Here is a 6,204-nt window from a genome sequence, read left to right as displayed (position 1 = left end):
TCAAAAGCCTTTGGCTGCATAAAGTTGGTGCAAACCAAATACACCATCAGACTTCTTCCCTTCCTGCCTCAGGGCAGCCATGACCCCTGACCCCACAGGGATGAGCCAGCCGCCTCATCTGGAAACCATGCTGCTGTCTGCTGCAGGGCTCTGGAGCCTGAGAGGAAGCTCAGTGTCCTGAGACAGAGTGTGAGGCGTGATTTCCTCTGGGCACTACCCTGGACAGGAAGGGTGTGGTCACCTGTGGGACAGGCTCCAGGTTGTGTGTGTCAGAAGGTGCTTCTTTCTCTGATCCCTGGGGCACTGCACAGATCACTATGGGATTCATGTTTTTCTCATCGTTCACATAATGCTGGATAGAGGGCCTCAATAACCCTTCAAACTGATGTTTCAGGGTGCAATTGGAGGACTGATCATTTACATTATAGAAAAAGAGGGTCCCACCCTCATAGTCCAGGAAGACCCCAACTTGTATAGGGAGTATTCTCAGGGAGAGGATGATTTTATGGGATTTAATTGTGAGATACTGATGTTCCCTCTTCAGTCTGAGAACCTAGTACCCATTGTTAGGAGACAAAGTCACATATGTCACCTTCCTATTTACATTATCCCAGCACACTCCCACACACCACATTTCATTGTGTCCCACGTCTACCTCCCAGTAACGTTTCCCTGCTTGGAATCCTTCAGAAGCCGCCATACAGTTCCTTATGAATCTCTTGTCCGAGTAGGTCACCTCCTGGCAAGTGTTCCTATAGCACACAGCTTTCACATCAGAAATGTGGAGCTGGGGGTGCTGTCTCTGGGTCCAGAGTCACCTCCACTGGCGTGTGGTGAGGGAGAGAGAGCATGAGTTACTGAGTAGGGACCTGGGCTGGATGCAGAGGCCACCCCTTCCCAGTGCAGACTGGCTCAGGGTGGGATCAAGTGAGGTTCCAGAGCCAGAGGCTCTATCAGACACAGCCCTCGCTCTCCCTCATCTCCAGTGGGGCCTTGGGGCCTCAGCAATGCCTGGAGATGCCCAACTGTGAGGTCCTAGCTCCTGTATATTACCTCAGCCTTACCACTGTACCTCCACGTAAGTCCACTGTTTGGCTTTGTGAGACCTCCATCGTCCCCTCTAACCAGTTCCCTTATATTCTGACTCCAGTTCAACTTCCCCTCCTTCCCCTCAGTCCATCCCCTTGGCCAGTCACTAGTACCCTCAGTTCCCTGGAGCTTAGCCTCTGACCCATACCCTGGCTGACCCAGCCCCCTGCCCTCTCCCTTCCTAGTCCTGGACGAAGAAATAAGTCTGGGGCAGTATTCCCCTGGGTGGATCCGGGCCTCACAGATTTATAATCTGCAGTCCAGTGTGTCTCATTATTCCTGTTCCCCCATGTCTCTCTCTGGTCAGCTCCCTCTCCCATGCCCACCTGTAGCTCTGTCCCACTGTCAGCCCTCTGGCATTGGTAGCTGCGTGTTCCTGGGCCTCTCTTAGTTCTGAAACTAAGCAGACAGAGCAGTAGGGTCAGCGATCACATGGAGAACAGGAGGCAGAGAGACAGGACCCCAAGGGTCATTAATCTTAGTGGGTGTCATGGGTCCACCAGAGATCTGCTGAAGGCCCTGGGGTTCTCTGCAAACACACCTCCCCCAGCATCTGCTGGCAGTTTCAGGGTCCTGACCTTAAGCTTGTATCTGCAGAGTCCCATGGACTCAGGTTCTCAAGAGTCATAAACTAGAGACTTGTAAATAGAGATGATGGGGGTGGAGGGAATAGCTTCTCTCACCTGTCACTCAAGCTTCCTTTTCCAGTCTGAAAACCATAAACACACAAGAAGCTGAAATCACAAACAGGTACCCAGGGGGAGAGATTGAGAGGAAACTCTACAACACTTACCCAGTTTCCTGGTATTTCCATGACACAAGAGGCAGAATATTCTAGGCTGATACAAGCCTGGAATTCTTGTCTCAAAGTATCTAGCCAGGCAGGCGGTTGAGGGAGACACCCACAGGTTCTTCCCCATTCTGGTTTACACCCTCAGAGAGCTCATGAAATTTATGGTTCCTCCGCCACAAAATGTACCAGTAGGCAAAATGTGCAGACTATTTTAGGGAGTTTCAGGATCCTGATGCCCATCCTAACCCCCAATTGTCTGAGGATCAATTCATTAGTCAATGGATGAAGGGTTGAACCAACTGCACTCACTGGCCTGACCATGCTTCCCATCCAGTCTGGATCCAAAACAGCCCCCAGGTGGCTCTAACTGTGGAACAGGAAGGACCCAGAAAAACTGTGGGGAAGGCTCAGAGCATGACAAGGAACTTACCCAATTCTGCCTGATTTTCCCTGAAACAGAAACAGAATATTCAGTGGTGGACACAGGAATGTGTAAGATACAAACACAGCCCTGGTTCATTGCTCCAGGGGACGAGCTGTGGATGAATGACAGGGGCTTTTCTAGAACTCTCTTTTTGTGCCCCCACTCTCACCCCTATGTGCTGAGTGTCTCTATCTGGGGTAAAAGAAGAGATTAGGGACATTCATGCTGAAGGTATCAGTTGACATCTGGGGTCTTGTGGAGGTGGAGCTGGAGGTTATCAGGGAGAAGGAAGGTGGGATGCAAGAGAACCTGGAGTGAAGTTGGGATCACAGCACACATTCTCAAGGGACAGTGTCATCTCCAAGGAGGAAAAAACAGTTCTCGGGATAAAATCTCTTATTAAAACTGGATTTTATTTTGTCTTTTCTTCAGTTCTATTTCTTTTGCTATGAAGTCTTTTCAAGTACATTGAAACATTTTTTTTACTGGAGTCTTGATGATGTTAGAAATTTATATCAGCCTTACAGGTAGTGAAAATCATTCTTCCCCTAATTCTGGGCCCTCTGTGAGGAAGATGGGCCTGATGGGGTTGGCATTTCCTAAGGGAGCCATTTCTGGCCATCCTGGAGTGGGACGAGGACTGTGGTCTCTGTGGCCCAGGTGATGGTGCCCTGAGCCTGGGACTGGAATAATAGACCCTGTTGGTGTGTGGGAGCATCTCTGATCCCAGCCTTGCTGGATGCATAAATAAACTTCTGTCTCTCACTTACCCTTCAATTTGTAGAAGGAAATTGTCAGACCAATGACATTAACACACAGGACAGAGAGCAATGCTCCCATTAATACAGATCGCATGCACCAGGGTATGGACTGGAAAATCACCTCTGAAAAACAGTTCTACAGACCCCTCAGTGATCACTGAACACTAAAAAAGTATATATGTGGTACATATATACAATGGACTATTACTCAGCCATAAAAAAAGAATGAAATCTTTTTTCATTGCCATCTGCAACAATATTGGTGGACTTAGAGGGTATTATGCTAAGTGAAAAAAGATTCTCATTTAAGGGATCATCTCATACCCCAAGATTGAAAAGATAGTTTTCTGTCATTTCCTCTACATTTTTTTTACAACTATCATTTGTTTATTATTATTATTATTATTATTATTTTTATTTTTATTAGTTTCAGGTGTACAAAACAATGCAATAGTTATATTTTTCACCCCTCACAAAGTAACAACCCCCTTTGCCAATCTACACCCCCCCAATATCATACATATCTATTACAATTCCATTGACTCCATTCCCAACACTATACTCTACATCCCATGACTATATATATATATATATATATATATATATNCACATCCTTCCAGTGCCCAACCAGCCTGCAGTCTCCAAGGTCAACAGGCTTCTCCCACCTCAGAGAAATTCCTCTGCATTAAGGAATTACCCAGCATCCTCTCTTAACATGCACAGATGGCTGGGACAGGGAACTCAGGCTCCATGCCTTATGCCATGTAGGATAAGAATTGGCTGTAAAGGCACCACCAGCTGAAGGCAGGGCCCTGTGACAACAGTGCTCACAAGAGTCCTGTCCGTTTGGAGGGGGCCAGTGGAGGGTTTTGGTGATGCAGCTTCATGATGCTTTTTCAGAGAGCCAGTCCAAACTCAGAGTTTATCAGAGATTGAGTTACATAAAGTGGTTGTAATGGGAAAAATGATTAGGCCGTTTCTGAAAGATGTTGCTCCACACCCAAATGTGCAAGACCGGTGTTTCCTTCCCCAGCATGGGGCGGCTGCCCTGTGTCAGCCACACTGTCTTCTGGCTCCTTTGGCAAAGAAATAGCACCTGTTTGTCTGTTAAGGGGACAGTATTTTAAGGAAAATTATTTAAACTGTCTAAATAAGACAAGAAGGTGGGCAACGTGTGCTTTCGATGTCATGTAGGAGCCCTGGCACAACCAAGGATTGTTTATCCATTGGAGTGGACTTTTTTGAGCACTGTTGAGTGTTACTTGAAGGTCCCAGGCTTAGTGGACTTGTGGATCTAACTTATAGGTTTTTGTCCAGTAGAGTTGCAAATAATTTCTGTCTAATAGAAAAATAAGTACCAAGGGCATGGTTTCCACCCTGTGAGACATTAACCACTTTTGTATTTAAGCCGGAAATCTTATCCCAACATTCTTATAGTAAGCTGCCTCTAAGTACCCAACTCCTCGAATGCTCTCTGAGCCAGTCTTTACCATATTAATGGGTCCCTCATAAATTAATGAGTTGAATGAAATCTTTGACACTTGTTCATTTTATATTTCAATGATTCATGTTGTAATTTAAAAAAAATTATACTTTGACAAATCATTAGCCTAGAAACAGCTTTGCTTAAAGGGCCCTGACCTTGGCCCTAAATGAACAGTGCCTGACAGGACCCGTCAGGCTGGCCCCATCAGCACTGTGTGCTTGTCACTGACTTGATGAGCCCCAATCCACCCCTGATGGAGCCAGGATAAAATGGGATCACAGGGAAAATGTTGCCAGGATAATTGGGCTTTGAACAAAAAGTTCAAACAAATTAGGCTTCTTCCTTGTCCCAAAGTGTCACGTCCTGCGTGGCAAGGGCAAATGGGTCTCAAGAGGAGCGATGCAGATTGAATAAGAACAAGAGACAAAAGTAAGATAAGAGCGAGACCAAGGGACTCAGCCAGAGAAGACTGAGCCCCGAATCGGGTCAGCGCCTGGCTTTTATTGAGAATTTTCAAAGAAGTAAAACTGCTGTAAATTAGCAACTGTGTATGATTTGTGCCTTAAGNTCTACCTGTTTTCCCCTTTCTTTGATATCTGTTTATCTTTTAGATGTTTTACTTCTATCTTTTTTGGGGGTCTTTTTATTACCTTTGTTTTGACATTTTGATTTATATGCCTGTGACCTCATTTATTTTGTATCTCTCTTGCTTTCTAATAAGTACATATATAAGGCTAATCCTTAGGCCACATCATTTATATATATATATATATATATATATATATATATATATATATATATATATATATAATTATTGTTTATTTCCAAGTAGTTTGTAATTTTAGTTTCATTTTCCTCTTTAATGAAAAAATTACATAGAATACTTTTTTTGTTTGTTTGATTGTCTGTCCTTTGTAAACTTCCTCTGTGATCTTGTTTTATTTTTTAGTTTTAATTTTTTAAAAAGGTTTTTATTGGGGAATCGGGGAAGGGGAACAGATAAGTTGTTGTCCTTTTGTTCTTCTGTCTAGTTGTGTAGGATGTCACTTTACTGGCCCATGTTGGTATTATCATTGCGCCTTTCCTGGGTGAAGCAGTCGCTTGCCGGCCATCGAATGGCCGCTCTCGGTGGCTCATGGCAGCTCACGCAGGCTGCCGGCCACTCACGCCAGCTCATGGCAGCCCACTGCAGCAGGGGCTGCAGCGTATGCCATATCCAGCAACTCACAACAGCTCAGCTCCAGGTTGAGCTGTTGTTCATCATCTTAGCTGTAGAGGGCGCAGTGTCACTGGCCCTCATGTGGGATTCAAACCGGGGCCCTGCTGCTCAGAGTTGGTGTCCCAAGCCATTTCTTAACCAATGCGCCACTCTGCCAGCCCTCTGTAATCTTGTTTTAGGTGTAGCTCTAAATAAACTATTGTGCCTGGGGAGGAGGCCCTCTCGAGGGCTTCTCTGGCTATAGGAGCTCAAACCCCTCAGCCTTAAAAGACATTACTCTAAATAAGTTACTATTGGATCGTCGGAAAAGTCATGATGCATGTTTGCAACAGATGGCACCAGTTCATTTTTGGAAGTACTAGAGTCATTTGCATCTATGTTATTGCTGTGTCATTTGACAGCTGACAGTTCTAGCTTCATTCTAAAAAAAAA

At 45.2% G+C, this 6,204-nt stretch overlaps 1 pseudogene; it reads right to left on the bottom strand.

Moving 5' to 3' along the window:
• Positions 1-217: 217 nt before the first annotated feature.
• LOC109378609 (butyrophilin-like protein 8) lies at positions 218-1,694 on the bottom strand (annotated as a pseudogene).
• Between the last annotated feature and the right edge of the window lie 4,510 nt (positions 1,695-6,204).

Source organism: Hipposideros armiger, unplaced genomic scaffold (genome assembly GCF_001890085.2).
Source record: "Hipposideros armiger isolate ML-2016 unplaced genomic scaffold, ASM189008v1 scaffold_2235, whole genome shotgun sequence".
NCBI lineage: Eukaryota > Metazoa > Chordata > Mammalia > Chiroptera > Hipposideridae > Hipposideros > Hipposideros armiger.
This window is presented reverse-complemented; position numbering and strand designations above follow the sequence as displayed.